The 12,557-nt window shown below is 36.3% G+C and overlaps 1 protein-coding gene and 1 pseudogene across 1 annotated transcript in view; both read left to right on the top strand.

The window, feature by feature from the left end:
• Positions 1 to 12,557, top strand: part of OLA1 (Obg like ATPase 1) — a 172,209-nt gene that overhangs the window by 48,837 nt on the left and 110,815 nt on the right.
• Positions 2,721 to 6,221, top strand: LOC110257166 (annotated as a pseudogene).

Below are 12,557 nucleotides of genomic sequence, written 5' to 3'. Positions count from 1 at the left end.
CCCACCAGACCTTTAGATATTTTGCATGACACATAGGTAAAGAGTTGGGTTAGGGGAAGGTCATTTTGTTCCTCTTTCCTCTTCCCTAGTTGAAAGGACAACTGTATCTACCTTCTCTTTAGGCTGGTTGTGAAGGACTTCTCTTGGCATGCCAGGTTGTCAGATGGATAGAACTGAAACAATGTAGTATACATTAATTTATAGCTTTCTGGGAATAGAGTTCTTCCTTACCCCCAATTAAGTTTATTGTTCAAATTTTATTAAAACTTTAGAATGAAAATGCAGGGGATTATATGTATTCCATCTATTTTCCTAATTTGTTCTTTCCGTCTTTGTATATTCAGGCTGAATTCTGATTTGTGTAACATTGGTAAAATGAGGAAGAACTCTAATTAAATTATTTTGAATATGCTTTTAAAAAAACAAATGAAGCAGTGTTATATTAGGGGTCAAGGGTTGATATTTTACTTTTAAAGAACTGGGGAGAGTTAGGGCTCCCTAACTCTTCTTTATTGGGGAGAATAAAGCCCTATTAAGGAAATCTACTACAAGTTATAACTTTAAATATAGAACCATAGTCTTATCATATATTACCATTGTAGACATGCTCTGCTATTTATAAACTCATGTTGTGGTAATAGGAAGGAATCAGTTGAGTATTAGGGAAGGGATTTGTCGAGGTAGGAGGAGGCCACATTGTAATGCTCTCACTTGATTCTCCTAAGAACCCTATGAGTTAGATCTTACTAGTCCATTTTCTTTTTCTTTTTCTTTTTTATGGCCTCACCTGCAGTGTATGCAAGTTCCTGGGCTAGGGGTCAATTTGGAGCTGCAGCTAACTGTAGGCCTACGTCATAGCCACAGCCAGTCACAACATTGGATCCCAGCTGCTTCTGTGACCTAGGCCATGGCTTGCGGCAGTGCTGGATCCTTAACCCACTGAATGAGGCCAGGGATCAAACTTGCATCCTCACAGAGATAACGTTGGGTTCTTAACCTGCTGAGCCACAATGGGAACTCCTTATTAGCCCATTTTAGAAATGAGGAAAAGTGGGTCTCAGGGAGGTTAAGTAACATTCAAAAATCACATACCTGAATAGCAGAGTCAAGATTTTTAGCAAAACTCATGCTTTAATTGCTACCCTATGTTTACTTCCTAAAGGTATTTTATTGCTTAATATTATGAAACATTTTTCTTGTTTTAGAATAGCTTTACTATTAATAATAATTTTTATTGAGCAGATATTTCATTACATCAGTGATGTATAGTTTATAATTTCCTAAATATTGGAATATATTTTTAGTTATTCTATCATATGTATCTTTTCAGTGAGTGTCTTTATTCATATATCATTTGCTTCTATTGTATTATTTCCTTAAGAAATATTAATTGGAGAGAAATTAGTGAATCACAAGATATACTTCTTTTACATTTCATTTCTTGCTAGACATTGCCATGTTGATTTTCAGTAGGGTTTCTTGAATTTGCTTTTTGTAGAAATTGCCATACCCCATTTAACCAACTGTAAATGTCAGTTGTACAGTATATATTAGGGACAACTTAAAGTGTACATAAATCAGTGAAATAAGATTACATAGTAACTATTTACCCTATGGAAAGTAAAGGGGGAACGTTGAGTGACTTTCAAAAGTAAACAGCTGGAGAAGCTCCAAGAGTGGGACTCTTCTTAAGAAACAGTTGTTGGGAGAGAATCAAGGAGCCTGAATGCACTGGAATTTACTAGGGGAATGGTTTGTACCTAGTTTGCTGATCTTGGCAGGGTTTTGTGATTACTCTCAGAGTTAAATTTGATGTAAATTACAACCAGACCATCATTTTAATTTTAAATCTTTGTTATAATCCCTTTTTTTATTTATTTTATTTTATTTTCCCACTGTACAGCAAGGGGATCAAGTTATCCTTAAATGTATACATTACAATTACATTTTTTTTCCCCACCCTTTGTTCTGTTGCAACATGAGTATCTAGACAAGGTTTTCAATGCTACTCAGCAGGTTCTGCTTGTAAATCTATTCTAAGTTGTGTCTGATAAGCCCAAGTTCCCGATCCCTCCCACTCCCTCCCCCTCCCATCAGGCAGCCACAAGTCCTTGATTTTCTTTTCTGAGGAGATGTTCATTTGTGCTGGATATTAGATTCCAGTTATAAGTGATATCATATGGTATTTGTCTTTCTGGCTCATTTCACTCAGTATGAGAGTCTCTAGTTCCATCCATGTTGCTGCAAATGGCATTATGTCATTCTTTTCTACGGCTGAGTAGTATTCCATTGTGTATATATACCACATCTTCCGAATCCAATCATCTGTTGATGGACAGTTGGGTTGTTTCCATGTCCTGGCTATTGTGAATAGTGCTGCAATGAACATGTAGGTGCATGTGTCTCTTTTAAGTAGAGTTTTGTCCGGATATACTACAAAGCCACAGTCATCAAAACAGTGTGGTACTGGTATCAAAACAGACAGACCAATGGAACAGAATAAAGAACCCAGAAATAAACCCTGACACCTATGGTCAATTAATCTTTGACAAGGGAGGCAAGAACATAAAATGGGAAAAAGAAAGTCTATTCAGCAAGCATTGCTGGGAAACCTGGACAGCTGCATGCAAAGCAATGAAATTAGAACACACCCTCACACCATGCACAAAAATAAACTCAAAATGGCTGAAAGACTTAAATATACGACAGGACACCATCAAACTCCTAGAAGAAAACATAGGCAGAACACTCTCTGACATCAACATCATGAATATTTTCTCAGGTCAGTCTCCCAAATCAATAGAAATTAGAGCAAAAATAAACCCATAGGACCTAATCAAACTATAATCCCTTTTTGATCTTTTGTCAGCTTTTCTATGGAGGAGAACTTTAAAGATTGCTTCATTTGATATGAGAGGCATTAGGAGACTGGCCTATTTTACTTGCAAATAGAAGGTTTCTATTGAGTATTTATATAGAAGGCTTATGTTATTTTACACTTTTTTTTCATTAAATGACTTAGATAATATTTTATTAGGAAATCTAATAAAGGAAAAAAATTAATGCTATTTTGGATGGTATACTTAACTGGTATCTGTTAAAATTTACGTGCATGTTTATATACTGTATTTTCGTTTCATTTTTGATAACTGTTAAGGCAGAATGGTAGCTAACCTTTACTATATTGATGATGATATCTCTTAACAGCGATGGTTGGTGAAAGGATTTTTTTCTGCCCAGCATCTTCCCATCATCTCCTTTCCCTTTACGTGGCATGAAGAATAACAAGTACTATTACCAGAAGTTTTACTTATTGAGGAATTAATATCTTATAGGCAGTATATTAAGGCTTTATTATTACATCCGTTCCCTCATTTAGTCTTTCACAAGATTTACTCAAAGCATGCACTACTATTCCCATTTTACATACTAGAGGAACAATTAGGTTAAGTAACTCGTCAAGTTAGTAAATGGCAGAGCTGGGAGTTGAACTGGGGCTCTTTGATCTAAAGCCCTTCCTTTTAACCATTATCTCTCATATGTTATGTCCACTTTTAGTTAATTGACTGTAACATTCATGGTCCCACATTTTAAGTCTTTAGTCTCCTTTACCTTAGAACCTAGTTCTTTCGAGAAAATCCTCGCATTCTGTTTTTGAACCTAAGTACTCATGGTAATTACTTTGATGTTCACAAGCATTTCTAGGGATAGAGTTCAGAGGGACAGAGAGCTCATGTTTAGTAAGAGAAGTTGTAATTTTGTTTGGTTTGTAAAGATAGATGTTTTGTGTGGGTTTCTTTGAAGGTAATTTATGTATGGTAAGTGAAACACAGTTTAGTTGATGCTGACTGTAAATTAGCATTAATGTATTAGTTGGACTTCCCATGTTGCTCCCAGCATAACTACTCGGTATTGTATCAGTATTTTATATGGAATTTAAAAAATGTATTTAGAGGCTATAGGGTTTTATTTTTACTAAATAAGGATCCAATTGAAACACTTTTCTGATTAGGCTTTTCCCCTCCTTGGGTGTCTGGGTGGGATACAAAAAAATGTGATTATACTAGCTTTTTCCTAGGATAAACTGGTGCAGTGGTGAGTTGGTTCTTCGGCATCCTCTAAAGATGATTAGTGATACTTTTTGGATTATTAATTCATAGATTGAAACATGTCTTATGTCTCAGTCCATTGCAGTTATCATCCTTACTGATACTCAGATTGTTTCAGCTTTGGCTGAGGGAGCCTCTTCAAACTGGCTTCTGAACTCTTTTAATACCACACTAGTAGTCTTTGATAGTTTTATGCTATCTGGTGTGATATGAAGGGTGTTTTTGTCGTATCTTTTCCATTTCCTGCCCTAGGTCTGGAAATAACAAAGTATCTAAAGAACTCCAGTTCCTTTTTCTCCTTACTGTAGTCTCTCTTGCTCAGCTCTCTCTCTTTATATCCCCTAGTTAAATTCATTTTTATTTAAAAAAATGCAGCTTTTCCAGCCGCTTGTCTCCGTATGGAAAGGCGGAAAAATATCTTAAGAGGAGTTGGGATTAGCTGCTCCTGGTGCTCCTTGTGTGCTTGTTCTGTGCAGACCTGGTACCTCTCTTGTGAATTAGCAGCCGAGGAGACTCTGGCGCTCACCATGGGTGATGAAAAGCCCAAGGAAGGAGTTAAGACTGAGAAAAACGATCATATTAATTTGAAGGTGGCGGGCCAGGGTGGTTTTGTGGTGCAGTTTAAGATTAAGAGGCATAGACCACTTAGTAAACTAATGAAAGCCTATTGTGAATGACAGGGCCTGTCAGTGAGGCAAATCAGATTCCAATTTGACGGGGCAGCCGGTCAATGAAACAGACACACCTGCACAGGTGAAAATGGAGGGTGAAGATGCAAATTGATGTGTGCCAGCAGCAAACAGGAGGTGTCTACTAAAAAGGGAACCTGCTACTTTACTCCAGAATTCTGTTCCTACAGACCAAGAAGACATTCTCAGTTAGAAAACCGCAATTTGGTTTTACCACATCCTGACTACTACAGTATAGTTTTCAATATTCTTTCATTTCCCCCTTCCCTATTCCTTTATTGTACATAAAGTAACTGGTGTATGTGTACAAGCATATTGCATTTTTTTTTAAACTAAATGGCCAGTGGTATGTTTTAATTGACCTCACTGGAGATGGAATGGGGAAAAATACTGGTTCTGTGAAAATATCCCCTCTCTCCATTAGTGGCATGTTCATTCATTTCTTATCTTTATATTCCAGTAAGTTATTTTGCAATCTCTCTGTTTAACACACACACACACACAAAAGAGCAACATAAAAATCCTTGCATATCTTATTCGATTGGAGAGTTTTAATGTTTTTCATTTATCATTGTAAAACCAAGGACAGTTTTATAACTTTTTCGTATGTACCTGTTACATGTTGGGCAATCTGTCTTTAAGTAGGGATAAATTACTGTAAAAGAAATGAATCCTAGGTAGTTTTCTCTTCAAGACAAGGGTCTTGCTTAAATAAACTTCTTGTTAAAAAAAAAAAAAAGAGGAGTTAATATCCTTTAAAGCAGCAGTTCTCAAACTTTTGGGTCTGAAGACTCTTTTACATTTTTAAAATTATTAAATATACTAAAAACTTATGTTTATGTAGGTTAATATCAATTTTGTTCTAAAACAAATATATTTAATAAGAATGGGTTTGTTTTGTATTTTGCAAATCTCTTTAATATCTGGCACAATAGGGGATAGATAGCTGGATTGTATTTGCTTGTACATTTAACCTTTTGCAATTTGTTGATTTGGTTGAGATGTATAATCCTTTGTGTATAGGAATATTTGGGAGTAGGGAAGTGGGAAGAATTTTTTAATCATAATCCATTCATAATCAAATCTTTTGTGATTATTTGATTGCTGTGGGAGAATTGGGGTAGTGAGTACCTTTGTATTGAACTTGAAGTTTTATTTCATTCTTACTTTGCATTATTCTCTTTTTAAAAAACAGCATAAAAGAAAAACATAACTTCTAGTGCTCTGTCGAAAGTTTAGATTCATAGGTCGAGGTAGTGGTAGTAGTGAGGAGTGCTAGCCATTTTGGACACTTGCATCTGTTTCACTGTTTTTTTCTTCTCTTTTTAGGGCTGCACCTGAGGCATATGGAAGCTCCCGGGCTAGGGGCTGAATCAGAGCTGCAACTGCCAGCCTATGCCATAGCCACAGCAACACCAGATCCAAGCCCAACATTTGCAACTTATACCGCAACTTGTGGCAATGCCAGATCCTCAACCCACTGAGTGAGGCCAGGGATCGAACCTGCATCCTCATGGGTACTAGTTGGGTTCTTAACCCGCTGAGCCACAATGGGAACTCCTCTTTCACTTTTTTCCATCAATGAGAAAATAGCTTTAATGCTGTTAGCTAAATAGGCCTAAAGAGCTTGGGTATTTGTTTTTTGTTTGCTTTTATGGGGAGCTCTTTCACCAGCACTGACTAATAGTACTCACATATCAATTAATAAGTGATTTAAAATATTTTCTGAAAATATCTTAAATTATTAAACTATGAAGTACATTGGTAATATATCAACACATTGCCAGTATATTAATACATTGTCTCATATAAGTACTTTTAGCCCAATATAAATCCTAGTTTGTCTGGTTCAACTTCTCCTTTTTTAATGTTGAAAATACTATATTTCCGTGTAGAAGAGATCGTTCAGGGAGTCAAAGATTAAAGCAGATATTCTGTCAAAACATTATAAAAATGTTGATTATGAAAAGTTTAAGAGTTTTTCTTTAGTATTTTCTTTTTACAGACCACTTGTTGTCTTATGTGCATAGTATATACATTTATACACAAATGAGTATATACAAAGTGCTCATCACTTGTCAGCCATCACAAGCAGCGTAGAAATTATTTGTGGTACTTGCTTTGCAAGTTCTTTTGTGTTTGTGACATCAGCTTTGTTTTATACAATTAAAGTATTACATGCTAGAATAATCTAAATTGCAACTACTAAATGGTGATTTAGTTCTTCTTGCCTTGAGCTGAATTTGTTTACTTATTGTATGCACCTGTTGACTGTTGTTTAACATGACAGATTCATAAAAATATCCCCCTTATTTTGGTAGCAAATAAGAAAGTGGTTATATCATTTTATTTTATTTTTTATTTATTTTTTACTGTTTTGTTTATTTTTTATTTTTCCATAGCCTATGGAAGTTCCCGGGCCAGAGATTAAATTGGAACCACAACTGCAACCCATACCACAGATGTGGCAACACTGGATGCTTAACGCATTGCTGCAGAGACAATGCTCAGTCCTTAACCTATTGCACTACAGCAGGAACTCCAAGAAAGCAGTTAATGTTATTAAAGATTTTTCTCAGTTTAAAAGTGTGCCTTTAAGAGTTCCTGTCATGGCGCAGTGGGAACGAATCTGACCAGGAACCATGAGGTTGAGGGTTCAATCCCTGGCCTCGCTCAGTGGGTTAAGGATTTGGTGTTGCTGTGAGCTGTGGTGTAGGTTGCAGATGAGGCTTGGATCTGATATTGCTGTGGCTTAGGCCGGCAGCTGTAGCTCCAATTGGACCCCTAGCCTGGGAACCGCCATATGCCGCGGGTGTGGCCCTAAAAAAAAAGAAGAAAAAAAGGCAAAAAAAAAAAAATTGTCTTCATTATTACTTAAAGAAATAAAATGTAGAAAATTCTGCATTTGTGGATAATACAATTTTATTTTCTTTCTTTTTAGGGCTGCGCCTGCCATATGTATGGAAGTTCCCAGGCAAGGGGTTGAATTGAAGCTGCAGCTGCTGGCTGCCCGGCCTACACCACAGCCTCAGCAACACCAGATCCGAGCCATATGTGTGACCTATGCCTCAGCTTCTGGCAATGCTGGATCCTTAACCCACTGAGTGAGGTCAGGTATCGAACTGCCTCGTCATGAGCCACAGTGGGAACTCCCTCATGTGATTTGCTTTTCAAATGAAGTTTAATGCAAATATGATATATTCATTATCACTTTAATAGTATTTTCTAATTTTTAAATTCCCAGTTAAAAGTGTTTTGCAGTCATTTTTATTCATTTCATTTCAAAGTCTAAGACTTAGATTGATACTAGGATAAATATTTAGACTGTTAGATAACTTCTTTTATACTTATAGTAACATTAACTCTATGCAACAATTTGGTGCTTAGGGAACTTTACCAGTGGATTCTAAGTAATCTGAATCTTTTCCCTTTGTTGTCTTGTTAAATAGTTCTGGTTATAATTTATTTAAATAAGTTAACAGCACTAATATATTGACATTATTTAAATTGACGAGTATTTTCTTCATATAATTATTTCACTGAACAGATTTCAAAGCTAATGGAATGAAATTACTTAAAGCAAATTTACCTTGTATTTTGTAAAAAGCTTTAGTAATGCCACTGTTCAATTTTATTATAATGGTAAAGTATAGTGTAAGTACATTTTTCAGGGTAGCCAGTGGTATATCTCTGCAATGTATCTGGCTTGCTACACCTTGACAGTAGTTTGTATACAGAAACTCTACATGGGTTTAGTGATTCAGAAGCAGAAAACTACTCACAAATAAGACTTTTGTTGTTCTTTTCAGAAACAATCTGAAACTAAATGGGAACTTTATATTTGCAGGAACAAAATTTAGAGTTTCTTTTTCACTGCATTGTTGCTTTGATGTGAATGATATAATATAGTGGACATTAGTATATAAGTAAATGATCAGATGAGTCATAAGATGGAACATCTGCCTCAGAAGCCCTTCAGACAGCATAAGTTATGTTGTTGAAGTCTCTAATCAGTGCATCTGTCCCTGAGACTTCAGTCGGTGCAAGGATAGTTTTCTATTTTGGATTAGTTACTATATGAAGACAGCATATTAAAATTTTTTTTCATGCATGCGACTGGAAAATTTATGCCTGTGATATCTGAATAAAAATTAACAGTGATTTTTTTTAGCATAGTAATAATTAAGGGATAGCAATAAATGTATAAAATTTTACCTATGTTAAAATGGTTATTTATGGTAGGATTTTACATTATAGGCCCAAAGATGCTTATTGAAGCAGATTTTCTTGCAAATACTGATGTTGCAATAGTAGAGAAATCCAGATGAAACCTGAAGCACAGCAGGATTCAGATAGGATACTAAACTAAAGCAGAAACCTGTGTTTTGGGTCCCTTCTGAACTGCTGCATTCCTATAGTTTTAAAATCGCCACCAGAGAGAGTTGGGGGGCGGTGGTGGCGCCGGGAGGCAGGTAGGGCAAGAAGGGAAGGTGTATGTGCACATTCATGGGTTTTACACGAGGTGAAAACTTTAACCAGGGGCACATTGTGGAATACCAGGTGATGATAACGACGTACGGAGATTTGTGGTATATGTATGTGTATTTTATTCTTTATAATCAGGAAGCCACAGAAGACAAATTCTTATGATCATATTTAATTTTACCAAAGGGCATAATCTGCAGTAGGAGAAATCTTTCCCGTTCCCTTAGAAAATTTATACTTAGCCATTCAATTAATCTTTTTAACAAGAGGAAAATGAGTATAATTAGAGTACAGGCATTTGAGTAAGAATTGGGCACATGTTATTTTACACATTGGAACTTTAAATCTTGGAAATCAGAGAATAATCATCAGGAAATATTCTTATTCCAAAAGAGGGTTTAAAAATTATTAACGCAATACTGTAAATCAGCTATAATTTTTAAAAATGTAATAAAAAATAAATTAAAGGTTATCAGAACTTTTAGTTGCTGTCCTGGGATGTAGAGAGCTAGGAGTGTCCCTTCTGCCCTTAAAATGAAAAAGAACTGAACTAACTTCAAAACCTAAGGGAAAGAGGAGACATGAACACTCACTTGAGGTAGACAGAGCTGGATACCAGTAAGAAGAGTTTAGCTAGAATTGTGGACAAAAATAGTTAAGGTCAAGTAGAAGCCAGCAGGAACATGTGAAATCTGTGAGGACATCAGAAATAGGAGAACCTTGTTCCCTCATGTGTGATCTTTCTCTACTAATCCTGGTGGGTGGGCTAAGAACCCCAAGAGACAGACAACAGGAAAGAGCCCTAGGAAATATCGTGATGCACACTCTAGGGAGGAGGACAGCAGTTCCAGGATCCTTCTCCTCTCTCTCCACTACATAACCAGAGCCTTAGTCTCTGGGCAGTGGGAGTGGTGGAGAAGAAGGCAACAAGTACCTCTGCATCATAGCACTGATGAAATTCACTGCAGTTGGGGGAAGGGCAGGGAGGAACACTTACTTTCTCAAGGATATGCTGAACCCACGACTGTGGGATTAAATCAAGAGAAGGAGAATTGAAAAAGTTACAGCCTCAAGAACCAAAGACATAAAACATGCCTAAGGCTGAGACTTGCTCAGAACAGCACCTCCCCCAACCATTTTCTACCACCAAACTAAGAAGAGTCTAATAAAGAGTAATAGCAGAAGAGGTATAAGAGAGGAAAAAGAATGAGGTAAAAGAAATATTTTAAGAAATAAAGACTGAGAATTTTCCAGAATTAATGAGGCGCAAAAACACAGATCCAAGAAGCTCAGAAAATAACAACCTGGATGTAACACACTTGCGTAGACACACACACACAAACACACAAAATTCAGAAAAAAAACCAAAGAGAAAATCTCAAAGGCATCCAGAGCAAATAGAAACATCATATACAAAGAATAAAGGTAGGATTTTTATTGATGGCTAATTTTTCATCAGAAACTATAAGAGTCAAGAGACAGTGGGGTGATATTTAAAAAGTGCTAAATAAAAAAAAAAAAACACAACTATTGGCCTAGAAATATATACTCAATGAACATATCTTTAAAAATGAAGGAGAAATAGTTTTTCTTAGGCAAACAAAAACTGGGAATTCATTGACGGTAGACCTACTCTGTAAGAAGTGTTAGAGAACATTTAACTGTTCTTTAGGTAGAAGGAATATGATCTACATAAATTTGGATCTACATAAAGACCACTAGACATAGGAAAAAGTTATTATTTTTAATTTCTCTGAAATAAAGGTCAAACTTTTAATATAAAAACTAGAGAAAAAATACTTAAGGTATATAGTCTTTTGCATCTATTCAACTCTTCCATTGTAGTGTGAAAAACATTAAGTGAATGAACATGGCTGCATTTTTTGTTTGTTTGTTTGTTTGTCTTTTTAGGGCTGCACCTGCGTCATATGGAGGTTCCCAAGCTAGGGGTCAAATTGGAGCTACAGCTACCGGCGTACACCACCCCACAGCAATATGGGATCTGGGCCACGTCCCTGACCTACACCACAGCTCACGGCAGCGCCGGATTCTGAATCCACTGAGCGAGGCCGGGGATTAAACGTGCAATCTCATAGATACTAGTCAGATTTATTTCTGCTGAGCCATGACAGGAACTCCCATGGTTGCATTCTAATAAACTATTTGTAAAATCAGGCAATGGGTTAGAGTTGGCCCTTGGGCTGTAGTTGGCTTGCCCCTGCTCTAGCAGATAAGTGACTGTCTAAAGCAAGAGGAGTATTATATGTTTATAGTGTACATAAAAGATTTAACAGTAGCAGAAAGGATGGAAGAGAAGAATTGGAAATATATTTCTGTAAGTCTTTGTACTACACATGAAGTGGTATAATATTTGAACATAGCCTTAGCTTAATTAAAAAGATATATTGAGGAGTTCCCTTCTTAGCTTAGTGGTTAATAAACCTGACTAGGAGCCATGAGGATGCGGGTTTGATCCCTGGCCTTGCTCAGTGGGTTAAGGATCTGGGGTTGCCATGAGCTTGGTGTAGATTGCAAACACGGCTTGGATCTGGCTTTGCTGTGGCTGTGGTGTAGGCCAGCAGCTACAGCTCAGATTGGACCCTAGTCTAGGAACCTCCATATGATGCAGGTGTGGCCTTAAAAAGCAAAAAAAGAAAGAAAAGTGTATTGGATAACCACTAAAATTTTTAAATAGGGATATAAATAATCTGTAGAAGTAATAAAATGGAATCATAAAAAATGCCCAGCACAAGAGAAGTTAGAGAAAGAGGAGTAAAGAAACAAAGAATTGAGGGAACAAATAGAAAATAGCAAGATGGTAGGTTTTAACCTAGTCATATCCATTATCATGAAATTTGGATAATCTAAACCAGAGATTGGCAGAGTACTTCCAACTAATTTTATTTGTTTGTGCATGTATGCTATGATCAAGGAAGTTCCTGGACCTATTGAGTATCTAGAATTTAGACATTCATTTACCTGCATAAAGAGGAATTGGATATTGTACTATGATACCCACCAGTTTAAGGTAATATACTTTCAAGGAATAATTTTCATTTTAGGGGAAATATTGACTTGGGTATGACTAGAGATAAAATGGTATATTGTATTTCAGACTTCAGAAACACCAATTTGGAATAAAGGAAAAAAAGCATTTCTGTAAATACACATTGAAGCTGTGCTCTTTTACTTGTTCAAGCCTACTTTTGAAGTGTTTGGAAATGTTCTCTTTGTGTTGGTTTTACACATTTCTTATAAAATCTGTTTCTATGTA

This window comes from Sus scrofa, chromosome 15, assembly GCF_000003025.6.
Source record: "Sus scrofa isolate TJ Tabasco breed Duroc chromosome 15, Sscrofa11.1, whole genome shotgun sequence".
Taxonomy (NCBI): Eukaryota; Metazoa; Chordata; class Mammalia; order Artiodactyla; family Suidae; genus Sus; species Sus scrofa.
This window is presented reverse-complemented; position numbering and strand designations above follow the sequence as displayed.